The 15,482-nt window shown below is 44.9% G+C and overlaps 1 protein-coding gene across 5 annotated transcripts in view; it reads right to left on the bottom strand.

Moving 5' to 3' along the window:
* Nucleotides 1–302, bottom strand: part of LOC146822959 (serpin B6-like) — a 183,451-nt gene extending 183,149 nt beyond the window's left edge. The window contains exon 1 of one of the 5 annotated variants that reach the window (XM_085607121.1): nt 103–302. The gene's annotated coding sequence lies outside the window, so the exon portion shown is untranslated. Of the gene's footprint in view, nt 1–98 lie in introns of all 5 variants that reach the window. The other 4 variants (XM_085607126.1, XM_085607127.1, XM_085607120.1 and 1 more) reach the window with 4 other exon arrangements.
* Between the last annotated feature and the right edge of the window lie 15,180 nt (nt 303–15,482).

The following is a 15,482-nucleotide window of genomic DNA, read 5'->3' as shown; positions in this document are numbered from 1 at the left end:
ATATTTTGTAACAACTAGCGTGAACGTTCAATATACTTTTATGGTTCTAAGACGACCTTTCTTTGCAAAGAATGAAAAACCGCGTCCGGGCCGTTTACCTACACGTTCAGGTGCCTTCCCTCCTTTCTGTTTACACTGCAAGTTGCCCAATCACCAGAAACCCTTAGCAATTCCCGGTTTATTAGCCAGCAGTGCTGTGCCACGCCCAGTGGGCTAAAAGGGCTTCAGCCCCTCCCGTCTGTGTCTCTGCCCGGCCCTGGGCTGCTGCAGGCAGCTTCCAGGACAGACGCAGATCTTTATCTGATCTGTGCTGCGCTGGAGATGGGACCTCAATGACAACCGCAGATGTCTATGTGTAACCAGACAGTTACACAACTGAATCCTGGTTTGTGCTTGCTAGAATTGTGATCTGTAATTTTAGTGCTACACTGCCACAGCCTGGGACTGAAAGCACTGCGAGTATGCAAGTTTCTGTGTAAATTATACACTGTATAAGAACGTCTGCTGCAAAACGTGCAGAGATTCAGAGGGAGATTTACTACCTGTTTATGCAACGCAGCGAGCAACCAAAGTTGTGCTACGTTGCATGAAAAGGAGAGAGTAGAACAGCCAGGGTTGGATTGGGATACAAAATAGGCCCGGGCACGCAAAAAACAAGCATTGAAAATGCAATAGGTCTCCCCTTTGATTAAGTTAAAGCCATTTGCTTTGCTATACAATACCATTAGCAAATGGCTTTAACTTAATCAAAGGCGAGACCTATTGCATTTTCAATGCTTTTTTTATATATATATGCTTTTTAAGTGGCAAGCGCTGGACAGCTGGAACTTTATGTCTTTGTGCATACCCCTGTTTCTGAAGAGTTAGCATATTATTCATGTGCTTTTGCATCACCAGGACTTGAATCAAATGAAAATGTGTAAACAGTTCAATGTTATTGTTAACAGGGGCCCCCAAAATATTGCTTGCCCAAAGCCCCAAAAACTCTTAGCAGACACATCAGGATTCCACTAAGAAATAAGAACTAAATGCACCACCAATGTAACGCATAGCTATGCAATTACTGGCAGTCACCAATTATATATATCACAAAAAGGAAGTTAAACCTCAGATTCTCTGAATTACCAGAATTGGATTAAGATCATCAGGTCTATGGTTGAGCAATCACAATTAAGGGGGCAGAAACGGGGATTACAGTCAATTAAACAAGTAAGGGTAGATTTTAAAGCATATGAATCCATGCAAAGTGTACATGAAACGTGAAGTAACACGAAACCAAGGAAGCAGGCAGCCAACAGCAGATGCCTTTTTAAAGTCTATGTGGCACTGCAGAGCAGTGGAGAATCAACAGACATTACTGCTTAATTTTACTCTTCTTCAAATACCGCACAGGTAAAACAAGTACACAAGGTCTATCGGAACGCCAGATACAAGTATACGCATTTTAATTATTTACTCATAGCATACCTCCCCCCTCAGATTGAATATAATGAAACAAGCTGAAACGGTGTCCCGCTGTGCAGTTAGATGGCGATTATGTGCATATGGTGTGAACCTGCCCATTGATAGAGAGATTTGGGATCTAAGTGGTAGAGGAGGTAGAGTGCAGACTCAACAGACAAAATGTACTCCAAGTGGAAATATGTTTGATGGCTTATGTCTGCACCGGCCAGAAAAAGCAAATAAACGTGAGTAATAAAATCTATGCTGTAGCCTGAAGGCATATAGGATTACATTGGAAGTCGACTGAGGATGTGTAAAACTGTGCTGTTGTGGAAGGGGCAGCTCTGCGAAAGGGCAACGGGGGATTCCGCATTGCTGAACTCTGGTTGGTTGGAAGTATTGAGAGCCTTTCTGAATAAAGACAGTGGGGAGAAACCATGAGTTCAGACCGCTACATGACCAAGGCAGGAAGGGTATATGGGCCCATGGGTGAATTACCCGGCTTTATCAGCACATTGTCTATGTCACCTTATTAACAACACTCGTAGTATTAGGAGTGGTACTAGAGTCTAGGGGAGGTGGAAGGAAAGAAGGATAAACAGCAAATGAGAACTATCTAGAAGCACAAAGGTGAAATAGTTATCAAGGTTATGACATCTTGTTTACATGCTATGATTACAAAGCTCTGAACGGACAAGCAAAGATGTATAAATGACTCGATGGCATGCTCCCTAAATGTGTAACACCACCAACATCTGGGCTGACAATGTACATTTGGAAATGTTGCAGTGGCAATGCTTGAAAAAAAAATCAACAAATACAGTTTACATTTTGTTGTTGTTGAGTGATTGAGACTCTGAAGATCACAACCCGTTCAACAGGCCTCAGTAATGTTTCATTTAGTTTAAATTTCAGAATTGAAACATTTTCAATATTATTTACAAGAAAATCACTGTTTCTAATTTATCGTATACTGCTACAGCCACTGACAAATACAATAGTCCTGGCTGGTTTTAGATGTATGTCAGTTATTGTGGTATACATCTGGTGCAGTACAAAAAAGCTCAGTGGGGACCAATACTACTAGTGAATGACACGCTATTGAAACCACAGAAATGTAGTCTAAAGAGAGACGCCCTTAACGACATAGGCACCACCTCTTTTGGAGATCCCATTCACTTTTTCATCCCACTGGTATAACAAGGTAAAAGAGGAGGGGAGGAAAGAGGGGGGAGAGGAAAGGGGGTTAAAGAGGATGGGAAGAGAGAAGGGGAAGGGAGCGGAAAGGAGAAACAGAAATGGGAAAAGGGGAAAAAGAAAGGTAATTTAGAAAGGAAGGGAGAGAAGTAGTCAAAGAGAAAGCTATTTCTGGGCCAAGAAAGGAGGACACATTTTCACAGACTTTGGTTTTTACGACTATGGGTGCTGGACGTCAGTGTCAATTACACAGTGCAGGAAGGAATCAAAGCGACACTGATGCAAAAGAACGCAAGCCGTCACCTACTGTGAAACTTAGGGAAAATCCCATAAAAGACACTCATTATAATGTAGTAAGAAAATGTGCAAGAGAGCTGAAGTGCTAAAGTAGAAATTCAACTATATGAATATCTTTCTGATAGTTGTGACGTGAGTCAGCAGATTTGGAAGACAGAAATGTTTCTGCGTCAAGGGAATCGCGGCTGCACATAGAAAAATCTCAATCGAAAACATACAAGTAATAAAAAGTAGTCACTCTAAGTTGATCGCTGTTCATGGCTATCATACATTTCCATACATGTTACGAAACAGCTGTGGTAAACAAATTAAATTGCGGCATCTATATCACTGCTGCTTATATTTTTGGGATTGGATTTTACTTTTATCGATCTTCTGTAAAACTCCGGTCGCTGTGCGATTCTTCATGTGTATGCTTAGATGGTGAACAAACCTGGACCACCCTACTGCTTTCTTCCTTTATGATTTCCCCTATTATATCCCTTTTATTTTCTAGCTTTAATAATGTAATGGGGCGGTGAAGTATCCTACCTCCTCTGTCCCTTGCACCAGCCCCGTTCACCTTCAAACCACCATTTACCGTGTGCAAAGGCAACCTCACCGGCAAACGTGCAATCCGCTTGCCTCCTTTGACATGGCTTTAAACTTTTCCCAACTCTAGCGCATCTCCCCTTCCCCTGTACCTCTTCTTATCACTTTCGTCGTCCAGAACTCTCATTCCATCGTACATTTTCCCTTCAGCCCCTCCTTTGCCGTTTTCACCTTGCCTGCTGGGAAACATTTCGCTCTAACCATCATAAAGCATGGCGGCAATCTTTTAGTGTAGATGTTCTGCATTTTACAATGTTAATTACCAATGTAAGGGGCATATCAACAACAACCAGCGATAATTCTGGCAACCGGCACTTAGCGCTAGGATAATTATCGCCGGCTAGCGTGGATTTTTATCGCTGAGATAGCGTGCTATTAGCAACGCTTATCTCAAAAGCGATAAAAATCCTAGCGCTAACTGCCTAACGTGAGATTATCGCTGGAAACCCAGCGATAATCTCACGTCAGATTGTTGATAGGGACTCACAAACTTAGCCATGATATCCACCTTCCACAGGATATCATGGCTAAATCAGTCCTGAAGCAGGCATAAGGAAGGTAGCGATAACAGGTTATCGCTACTTTTCTTGCCGCTATGCTTCATAGGGTGGGGCTTGATGATAGGAGAAATGGCGCTTAGCGACATTTCTCCTGTCATGTCAGGTCAGGAACACCTACTTTGCATCTCATTAGAGATGCAAAGCTGGGCGTTAGGAATCCCCACGCTAAAGCAAGGTTTCACGCGTTAGCGTGACCTTGCTAATTAGGCGATAAAATTATTGCCGCTTTTCGGCCGAAAACGGCCGCTAAAGCAGCGATAATTTATTATAAATATGCCCCTAAATGTCCTGAGATTTACATTTTTATAATGAACAGCTTTTTACATTTTTTGACACCACGACCTTTTACTACACTAGCCTGTCGATTTTCGAGGAATGATTCTTTGTATAATAATTTTATTGTTCCAGGTGGCACCCTCCGCAGTCCCGTCAGCCTCTACCCCAGCCCTGTAGGTCTACCTCTTAACGCTGCTAACACATCGTCCCTACTTTATAACTCGCCCACCCTGCTCCTCTCGCCTCTCCGCCCCTCCTGCTCACTACCTGTCCTGCACCTCTACACTTCTGTCTCTTCCTGTTTCTGCCCCTCTCTGATGCCTGTCCGCTACCTTTAATCACTTTCCAACCCCTTTGCCCTCACCGTCCTCGCCGCCTGCCCTTTACCTCTGCCCTGTTTCTGCCCTCGCTCCACGTGTCCTGCCTTGCTTCTCCCTGCCCCCGAGTGCCCGGACCTGCAGCTCAGCGGCAGCGCTCTTTCCACAGCTCAGTGAAGCCCATCCTCTGCCCAGGGCTGTTCCAGACACCAAGGGGGTGAGTGTGAATGGACACGCACTTGGGGGCCTTTCACAAACAAAAGTGACACTCGGGAGGGAGAGCGCGGCGGAGGGGGCGGGGGTTAGGAAAGGCCAAAGTGAGAGCAGAGTCACCAGCAGCCTAGGTGCCCTCCCTATCTCCGCAGAGATCACACTGCCCCCACCCCACCCCTCCCGAGGAAAACACACACATACAACATGCACCGTGTCTGACCCGCAAGGGGCTGCTTTCCAACCCCCCAGTGCAGGGACCACCAGGGGAGGCTGCCTGGGAAAGCAAGCACGCCAAATGGGAGGACGTCTGAGAAAACAGGCTGTAGTGGGGGAGAGGGGCCCCTACAAATCAAAACGGGATGGGGGCCGCCTGCAAATTAAACACAGGAAAAAAAAACATTAGAACCATACGTAAGTAAAATACACCAAAGCAGCAAAAACCGCACAGAAGGCGAGCCCGGCTGATTTATACAGTGATAAAAACATTCTCTCCTCTGCCTGGATTCAGGGAAGTAAAAATTGAGTTTATGATGAAATTCCGCTTTAAAGCGTCGCTTTAGCAGGCTCGGCAAGAACTGGTGCATAATGCAAGCTACTGCTGCCATTCAGTATGCAGGGGCTCGCGAGACTCAAGGCTAACACAATGAAGGGTTTGGTTAAACAATAAAAAAACACACAGCACAAGTTCCCTGAAGACCCCAGGCCCTAGTTATCGCGTGCAAATAGATCATGAGTGTGCAGTGAGTAGAAATAAAAACCTCGATACACAACCCACATTGTGACCAAGTACCCATAAATGCAACAGTGCACCTTTGCGTCATCACCCACCTCTCTGGGCGCTACAATTAACAATTGTCTGTTCTGTAACCTTCGTCAGTGGGCACCTCTTGAAGGTTGCGCATGACTCCGTTTTTGTTGTTGTTCAAACAGACCTTGTCATGGGATCCTTTTACGAGTGTCGATCAGACAGTGAATGATAAAGGGACGTTCATCAGTTTCAAAGGATGCATAGGGGGATTGCTTTGTATGCAGGAGCTGCAGCAGCACGCCGTGTCGAGTGACTATCAATCAAAATGAATTTGTTTTCTTTGTTCGGTTTGTGTTAGAAAAGCATTCCCCTCAGAACCCTCCGAAAGTGAAAGAGGATCGCGCTGGAGCTTGTCTTTATGGGGCCATGTATTTGAAACACTTGGCCCTATAAAGATTAGAAACCTTTTGCGACGGGAGGAAAGCAGGCGAGCTCGTCCAAGTGGGCCGTCTGAAAAAATCCAAAAGTACGCGTCATAAAAAGCTCTTTTCCCAATGGCTGGCAACCGTTTAGCATAAACAGTGACGCCAGCCAATGGAAAAGAGAGGCAGGCTTAAAGCCCTTTACAGAAGTTACTCAAAGTCATTAAATCTTGCCGAGCGAGCTGCGCATGTGCGCAGCCATGCCAGCCGAGACATAAAAAAGTGGCCCGCGTTTGCGATTGCCTTTCCGCAAAACACTGCTTTGGCAAAGTTATATGAAAAGAAGAGGGGGGTCTCTGACAGAGGCATCTTTTCTTAACTTCACTTAGATAAAAAAATGCATGGATAAGTTCACACCGGTAAACTGCACCTGAATACAAGTGAGACCAATTCTGCTCAGGCCATCTGCCCCGCTCAATCTGCATACATTGATGGGCGGGCCCAGAGAGAGAAAGGGAGTGACACCTCTGCCCCATTGGTAACAAGCATTGGCATAGCCAATAGGTCTCGCCTTTGGGACCTTATAAGTATTTAGTTATGCAGCACAATATCCTTACTGCAACAACATTAACTGTTGCATGGCTAAACACTTATAAGGTCCCAAAGGCAAGACCTATTGTCTATGCCAATGCTTGTTTAAGGAAGGAGGCGGCTCTGATGTGTTACCAGAGGTTGTTCCAGGCTTTAGGAGTCGGGTATGAGAAGGCGTGCCCCGTGCTCTGCTTTTGTGTATGCAGGGGTGCGTGCTTAAGGTATTTTGAAATTAATTAGTGGCACTTTTTGCCACACTGAAGCACTCCGGTCAGATAATGGACTGGTTCTCTTGAGCAGTAAGTGTTGTCTGCCTCTAGATTGCCTTTGAATCACCAGCCCCCTGGTGCACGAGCAACCCATCAGTTTTTAACAGGCTTGCTTCATGAAGGGGTGGGGGGTTGAAAGCGACTTTTGAGTGTAGACGAGGTAACATTTGTAATCTGGTAGTGTGCTATCCCTTGAGTGGCGAGACCGTTCTCGTACAGGGCAAGCTTGCCCTTCCTGATTTGCCAGTTTGTATTTATTGTCAACTGTATTGATTTATATTTTGTCCTCTGTTTCCAGTACTCTGTGCTTCCGAGTGCAGCTATATATAGACGGCTGCTGTCTCCTGCTCCCTGAATAGGTTATAGGTGCACAAATTAATTATAAACTCTGAGAATTTAACCTGTTTCAAAGTCACTCGGGGAATTTGATAAGCAAATGTAGAGTAAAGTCCAATGTGAAGGTGTTCATAGCCAGGCCCTCATAAATGTGAAATTCCTACCTTATCTAAGGCAGCCGACCGAGCTGCATGGCAGCTTGAGCTGCTTTAAAATGATGTTGGGGAAAGTATGTTTTTACTTGTATAACTTTTGTAATTTTATTCGAAATGTTACTAACGGTCATGTTTACAGTGTAAATGCACTGTACATGTAGCTTTTAGGCTGACTAGGCATTCCTTTTTGTCCAGTTCGACATTGCTTTTTAGGTCTCGCCTGACCCAGCACATACGCTGGTCTGGCGAGACTTTTAGTAAGGGCTTCAAAAAATGCTACCATGGCCGGCCTACAGCTTGCGTGCATGTGCACGGGCGCGCGCTTACGAGCAGAGGCGCCACATGGCTTTCCTCGTCATGCTCATTAAGCGCATCGCTCGGTCTATTGCCCTGCAAAAATTCTCTCCGAGATTAGATGATTTTAAAATCTTCTGTAGATAGGACCAGTTAACCATATCAAAGGCCTTATTTGCGTCAACTTTAATCACTGCCAGCGGTAATTTATATGTGGTGGCTATATTTATATCCCTGATTAAACTATATGTAAGGTCTTTTATTCCCCTTCCTCATACAAACCTCTTCTGATCTTCATGCAGGAGGTTCCCTACCACCCCACTAAGCCTATCGGCCAATATTTTCTAAAAGATCTTTTAATCTGAATTAAGAAGCGAGATAGGCCTATAGGAATCACAGCAATTTGGTGGTTTATCAGGTTTGCGTATCAGCATCACAATGGCATCATCCGAGGACGGTGGAATCTCTCTGCCATTTTCAAAAATAGTTGATAATAGCTTGGCCATTATTGGAGCTAAACAATCCCCTAACTTTTTATAAATCTCGATAGGGAGACCATCCGGACCTGCTGCTTTATTTGATTTCCCTGCTCTAATGGAATTTCTTATTTCCTCTACTGTTATTGGGCTATTAATTGATTCTCTCTGGGCATCGGGAATTTTCCATGGGTTGTCTTGACCCAACCATTCTTCCACTTCCCCCTCCCCGTGGTTAGATATTCCGCATATACTTCTCCAAAATGGTTCAGAAAAGCCTCCTCTATACCTTCTCTTGTCTCAATTAGGCTCCCTGAACCTTTTTGCTTTAGCTTTTTTATAAAGTATTTTACCTGGTCAGTTTTGGTCTTCCACGCAAGCAGTTTGCCGCATCCTTCTCCATAATTAAAATGGGCAAGTTTACTTGCTTGCCACCTTTCTTGTAGTCTGCCTTCCACCACTCCTGCAAGGTCGTTTTTAGGTCTCGGCTGCGAAGGCTGCGCTTGCGCAGTCTCGCTCCGAGATTTAATGACTTGGAGAAGAGGGGCTTGAACCCGCCCCTCTTCTCCCCTGTTCTCCATTGGCTGGCCTCTTGAATGCTGGCCAGCCATTGGAGAAGAGGTCAGTCATTCAGATTAGGCCCCGTCCTTTTCGGATCGGGGGGCGTGTTTTTTGCGAGAAGTCTCAGGGAGGAGACAACAGCAAAACACGCCCCCGAATCCGAAAACGACGCTACCTTTCTCCGAGGCATTTCTGCTCTGCCTCGGAGAAAGGCGGTGGGCCTCTGATCCTCGGTGCCACCCATTGACGGACGCCTTGCTTCTTCAGAGACTCCGATTGTGTAGTTTCAAATTCAGACTAATACCCACTACCCCCATCGGCTCAATCCCTTAAATCGCAGCGGCACTCAGTGATCCCTCATGTTTCTGTGGTCCAAAGATCGGATACCTACCCCGCTTCCCGAGGCCATTTTCAAGCTGTAGTAAACTGGCTCTAACACAAACAATCGCCAGTAAAAAGGAAAAACCAACGAGACTTCAGACAGCCGCAAGAGCGTTCCCGAGGCCATTTTCAAGCTGTAGTAAACTGGCTCTAACACAAACAATCGCCAGTAAAAAGGAAAAACCAACGAGACTTCAGACAGCCGCAAGAGCGTCCTACTTCTTGCTCCCAGTAGGCATAAAAAAGGAACTGTCAGAGCCGAGCAACGCCGCCCCCTAGTAGATTCCCACACAGCTCGCTCCATTGCTGTTGTTTTGTGTTGTCCTCTGGGCGCTGCTTGCTGACACCCCCTCGGCGCTTTACAATGGATGTGCTCTCTGACTTGGATCCGCTGACTGGATGGAAAGTTTTACGGTAGGCGTCCACTGTCATAGTCGTTTCTGTTAACGCACAGCCCTCTCAAAAACGGCATTTAAGTTCCTTCTCGGACGTGGAACTGCCGTCTGCGTGTGTTTGGTGCCCCGAACAGCTCGCCAAATACGTCGCCCATGGGAGGGATGCGGGTGTTATTATGTACGTCTTCCATGACAGCCCATGGGCTGCAGGCAGGGCTCAGAGCGTGATGTCACTTCTGTTTGCAAAAAGAGCAACTTTCCAGCCTTCAGAACAGAGTAAGTGCTAACGCGGGCCAGTCCCGCTGCCTTTGTTACAAGGTGGAAAGTTATAGTTTGTCTCTGGAAAAGCGGTGAGCTCGTGCGTCCCTAAATGCCGCTCTGTTGGTAGGGTCAGGACAGTATCATGGCAGGTGTGAGAAGTTTACCAGTTCCGTTCTTTTCCTGGCTTTCTTATGGTTGTAGCTTTGATTGTCCTAATGTAAAACGGAGACTACAACTCCACAACTCCCATAATACAAATTAAACATCAAAAAATTAACGAGCTACTCACGTGTGCCACCGTTGGAAAACATGGGCTCCCTCTGTGTAATAATTTACAGTTCGTGGTATCATGTATTGCTGTGACAATTATGCTTTGCACATTGTTTTCTGGTGGTGGTACAAAGGCTGCCATCGCATAAACGTGCAAATGGGAAGTGTGTCAGTTGAGTGTAGGTCATAGGACCCATTTGTGAGATGCGCAACCTAGCCACGTGTTTCCATTGCATGCTGGGACTTGTAGGACAACAAGGGCATGCAGCCTATTGGAAATATCGATGTTTCTGAGCAGGAGTTCATAATACTGAACAGGTATCAAACTCAAACTCCCCCCATGTATTATGTCTTTCAATTCCTGTTTAAAATTAGCAGATGACTTCATGTTGTCAAGTGCGCATTTAAGTTCTGGTTTCTGGATTTTAAGGTACAAAACGCTGTTTTCAATTGTGTTAAAATCGGGCACCCGTGTTGTTAATGAAAGCGGGCGACCGCAGAGTTAATGTCCTGTGAGTGGTGTAAAAGCGGCCTCAGTTTTTATTTTAATTTATTAAAACATTGGTGGCGGGACCACCCTCAGACAGGGTACTGGAAGAGCCATGTTTGATGATTTATAAAACAAGCATTTACAATGCAACGGTCTCGGCATTGTTAAAGTTAGAGCTATTGGCATTGCTCATGACAATGCCGTTTCTTTAAATGTTTTAAAAACAAAAACATAAACAAAAATAATGTCATGAGCAATGCCAATAGCTCTAACTTTACCAATGCCGAGACCATTGCATTGTAAATGCTTGTTTAGAATCTGGATGGAGATTTGCAAGGGTCCTTGTGCTATCCCATTGTCTGACAGCTGTTGTTCTAAAAAACAAATCTTTCTCTCAATACTTGCTATCTCTTCTCTTCGTTGTTTATTTTTGTGGGATTGAATAGATATGTTTCCCCCCTTAAAAAAGCCTTATAGGCATCCCAAACTATACCTATTGATGCTGTATCTACATTTTTCTAAAAAAGTTCTTGGGTTTCCATCCCGAGTTTATCTACTGTATCCTCGTCAAACAATATAGTACGATCCATAGACCACCTCTTCTGTACTGCACTATTTAAGGGTGCCAAAGATAAAGTGATGGCCGAGTGGTCTGACGTGTGATCCCACGTGATTCACGCCTCCAACCTGATCCTTTATTTTCTGACTAATTAAAAATAGGTCAATTCTAGATTGGTGTCCATATTTTTTTTATTATTAAAGGTGTAGCTCTTAAGGGGTCCCTTCCTCTCTTTCCAGATGTCACACCAGCCTCAATCCTTTATTGAATTTTTTATCAGTGATCGCATTTTATTGTTTGTCACTGCTCTACTTTTGGTGGAGCAATCTAGATTATAACATCTTATTTTGGCTATCGCCCACCTACCTGCCCTATCTACTTTACTATACTCTATTATAATTTGGGGATTAGTTTTCACCAGAATCGCTACCCTCTGATGGTAAGCTGTTGATCAGTGAATACCGCTTTCTGTATCCATTTCCTTGATTGAAGAACCTCTTTCATCTCTTCACTCGTTAGATGGGTCTCTTGTAGAATTATGATCTGGGCTGGGGCGTCTTTTAAATATTGCAACAACTTCTCCCTTCTATGTTTCATTCTAAGCCCATTAACATTCCATGATAGTATTTCTATCTGCGTCTTCTGACTGGCTGTCATCTTGTATTCCTTAGAATCATTATCTTATTAGAGGCTTGACTATATCTTTTCCAATGAGGACCAATTTTTTTTGTCTATTTTAACCACTGCTCCCTCAACCGTGCACTAATAACTGCCCGTGACTCTCATCCCCTCCCTCCCTCCCTTGGAAAACCCTCCTCTTGCTTCTTGATGGCCTAAGCCTGCGGAGGCCCCCTGATTTTGAGAGACCATTCTAAAACAAAATGTACAGAGAAAAGGAAAAGAAATGAATAATAATAATTCCACTATTACCCAATAGCAATCAGAGAAAAAACAATCAAAACAGTAGCCAGGAGAGTGAGGTGGTGCAGACTAACTGCGTATTAAGTACCTATCAACTGCAGGAGAGTGCTAAAGAAGCACACACCTCTACCCCCGCCCTGTATCTAGCGACTTAAGAAATTTTGCAGCATCTTCTACCCTTCTAAAATTGTGCAATTTGTTGTTGTGCATCACCCGAAGACTAGCTGGAAATCTCAACTGGGCCGTCGCGCCCATTGTTTTAAAAGGCTCAATCATATTACTCATTTCCCATTGCTTATTGGCCGTAAATTGGGAAATGTCCGATCTTATTAAAAAAATTATGCCATCAACTGTTAAGGTTTTCTGTTTTAGGGCCTTTATAAGAATTTCCTCCTTGACCTTATATGTTCTAAAGTTAGCAAGAATTTTCCTTGGTTTTGTCTTATTTGTGGACACCTTAAAGGGGTCTCTATGAACCCTCTGTATATCCTCCACCAAGTCATCTAGCGTACACTCAATCTGTGTGCTTGATTTTAAAAGTCTTGCAACAAAGACCTTCAAATCTTCACAGTCTGAGCCTTCTGGGATTTTTAAAATACGGAGGTTGTTTCTTCTCTGATTCAATTTTTTCCTTCCAAATCACCTCATTCCCCTTTAATATCTTAATCTCCTTAGTGTTAGCTTCTGTGTGAAGTGTAAGATCCTTTACTGAGGTTTCCAACTGAGTGGTCCTACTGGCAAGGTCATCCATTTTTCTCTCTAAGCTATCACATGCTGATCAAATCTCTCTTTGATTTACTTCAGAAACTTCAAACCTATTTCTTACTTCCGTGTTAACACCGTGATTAAATCTATAACTGATTGAGACTGCGGTTGAACTTGTGGTTGGGAAAGGGATGTCGCTAGTATTTCAGGATTATGTCGGGCCTGGTTTACCTCCTCCCGCCCTTCAAAGGATAACAGAGGGACTTCCGAGGGCGTCCCCTCTAACTCTTGTTGCGTTTCACCTGTGTGCGGAGTACTAGGCTCCATAATCCTAAAGGGGGGGTAAACTCTTTCCTCGACCTGTGATAATCTAGTCTCCTTCGATACTACAACTTCCTGAGGCTCTGGGAGACTTGACAAAACCTGAAATCTGTTTGGGCTTTCTATATCTCTATCCTCACCCTGATTATTCTGTTGACGAGCTTGAGCTGGATTTTTTAATACCAAGGTCTTTGGCACTACTTTAAAGAAGGTCCTTAGTGATTGTGTAATCCTCAAACTTGTTGTCGGTATCTCCTCTTTTGTACCTCGCGGCTTCCTTCTGCTGGGGATCTCCCAGTCCCTTTCTATTATACTGTGTTGTTTTGAGGCAGTAGCCCCTACAACCTCTGCAGCTTTGGTTGCCGTGGAGTCTCCTTGAATTTTGGTTGGTGTTTTCCTCATAAGATTTTTCACCCCCCGGCTTCTCAGCTGATACCTGTTCTGGTGAGTGCCCCTTTCTGACTCCTCCTCCACTCTTTTAGAGATTCGCAACTCCACTTTACTTATTTGGTGTTTTCCTATCTGTCCAAGGAAAGAGCTACCAGTTTTTTTTGTATCTGTGTGTGCCCTCTTTCCTTCCCCCCACAGTTATTTTCCTCCACTTTTATTATCCGATATTTATCGGTTGTATCCGCTATTATAGTGTGCCACTGACCTGGTTCTGGAGCTGCGTATCCTGCCGTAACGCTTGTTCCCAAGATCATCCAAGACTTCAAACTTACACTGGCCAAAGGCACCTGCAGCCTGTTTTGACTGCCTTCTTGTTGAATGGAGCTCTCTATCGCTCTTGTTCTGCCTCTGCCTAAGCTGCCCTGGATGGGGCTCTGTGCTACCGCCCTCCTCCCCCTGCCGACCTCTCTAGCCGCGCGTATCCATCAGGAGTCCCGGTCAGACACCCCCGCGGGTTTCTGTGAAACCGGTCTCCCGCCAGGCTCTCTTGCCACGAGGCATCTCACCGCCAGCCGGCCGCGCCCTGAATTCCTGGAGCAGCCATAAATCTGCGTCGCTACTCGGTAAGATGTCGTTTCTTATGCCGTGAACCTGCGCCACTTCCAACTGCTACACAAAGTATTTTTCCATAATATTCTTTGCTTTGCTTTTCCTCTTAATCGCATAAATCAGGAGCACATTGGTCTCTCAGCTCGGGAGCCTCTGCGACCTCATCTCAAGCGGCTGCCATGTTTTCCCCCCACTCGTAGTACTGCCTTGAATGCAATGCATTATGGGTAGGCTGGATTTACCATATCTTCTGCAGGGTGCAGTACCATATGGGATCAAAGAGGTCCCCTTTTGGCCATATATGGCACTGCAATATGGCTAGGTAAAAAAACATTGCCATTTATAATTCCAATAACTCCAGCTTTGTAGACATGCAGTGCTGGTGCATTGCTCACTAGGGACCTCTAGGAGCAGCTTGCGGTACTGCACGTAGATGAGCAGTGCTGGTGCCTTGCTCACTAGAGACCTCTAGGAGCAGCTTGTGGTACTGCACCGAGACATGCAGTGCTGGTGCCTTGCTCACTAGGGACCTCTAGGAGCAGCTTGCGGTACTGCCCCGAGACATGCAGTGCCGGTGCCTTGCTCACTAGGGACCTCTTGGAGCAGCTTGCGGTTCTGCACCAAGACATGCAGTGCTGGTGCCTTGCTCACTAGGGATCTCTAGGAGCAGCTTGCGGTACTGCGCTGAGACATACAATGCTGGTTCCTAGCTCACTACACAAACATTTGCAATGCACTAGGTCTCGCATTACTGAAAGTATGATCTATTGGCATTGCATTATTATTTGCAATACCTCAAACTATCAGTAATGTGAGACCTATTGCATTGCAAATGCTTGTTCTATTTGTCCACAGCTATATTTCCCCATATTTTTCATTATTTATTTTTTTTGTTTCCTTTACTGTGCAGCAGCCCATAAGCCCTTTGTTTTTTTTTTAAAACATATTTTATTATTAAGATTTTCAGGTTGATACTGGAACAATAGTATTACATAATGCCTCCATACTTGCTTTCTGGTGGTACATGCAAGGTATCGAGTACAAACAACAGGAATCTACGGAAACAGTGCAATTGAATGGCCATCATAATCAGTCATTCGTAATAAAAAATAAGGAACAGTTGCCAAAACTCCCTAGCCCACCTCCCCAGAACGAGTTAGGGTGGTCCTAGTGTTGTTGAGATTATCAATAATAGGGGGGAGTGTAAGGGGGCCATTTGGCACAAGAGGTGGCAGGATGCCTAAGTACTTGACTTCTAGGATACAGGAGTGGGTGTTCTACTACATACTTCATATCCCAGATATGTGTTCCAGCAGTACGGCCCAATCCAATAAAATTGGCTTCTTACGAAGACCCCTATATTCCTCACGTCACAGTGCTTCGCTTTCAGCAGAGCCCCAGCGCAGCACCTCCTATCCCCAGTACCCTTCTATA

Source organism: Triturus cristatus, chromosome 5_2 (genome assembly GCF_964204655.1).
Source record: "Triturus cristatus chromosome 5_2, aTriCri1.1, whole genome shotgun sequence".
NCBI classification, from domain to species: Eukaryota; Metazoa; Chordata; class Amphibia; order Caudata; family Salamandridae; genus Triturus; species Triturus cristatus.
This window is presented reverse-complemented; position numbering and strand designations above follow the sequence as displayed.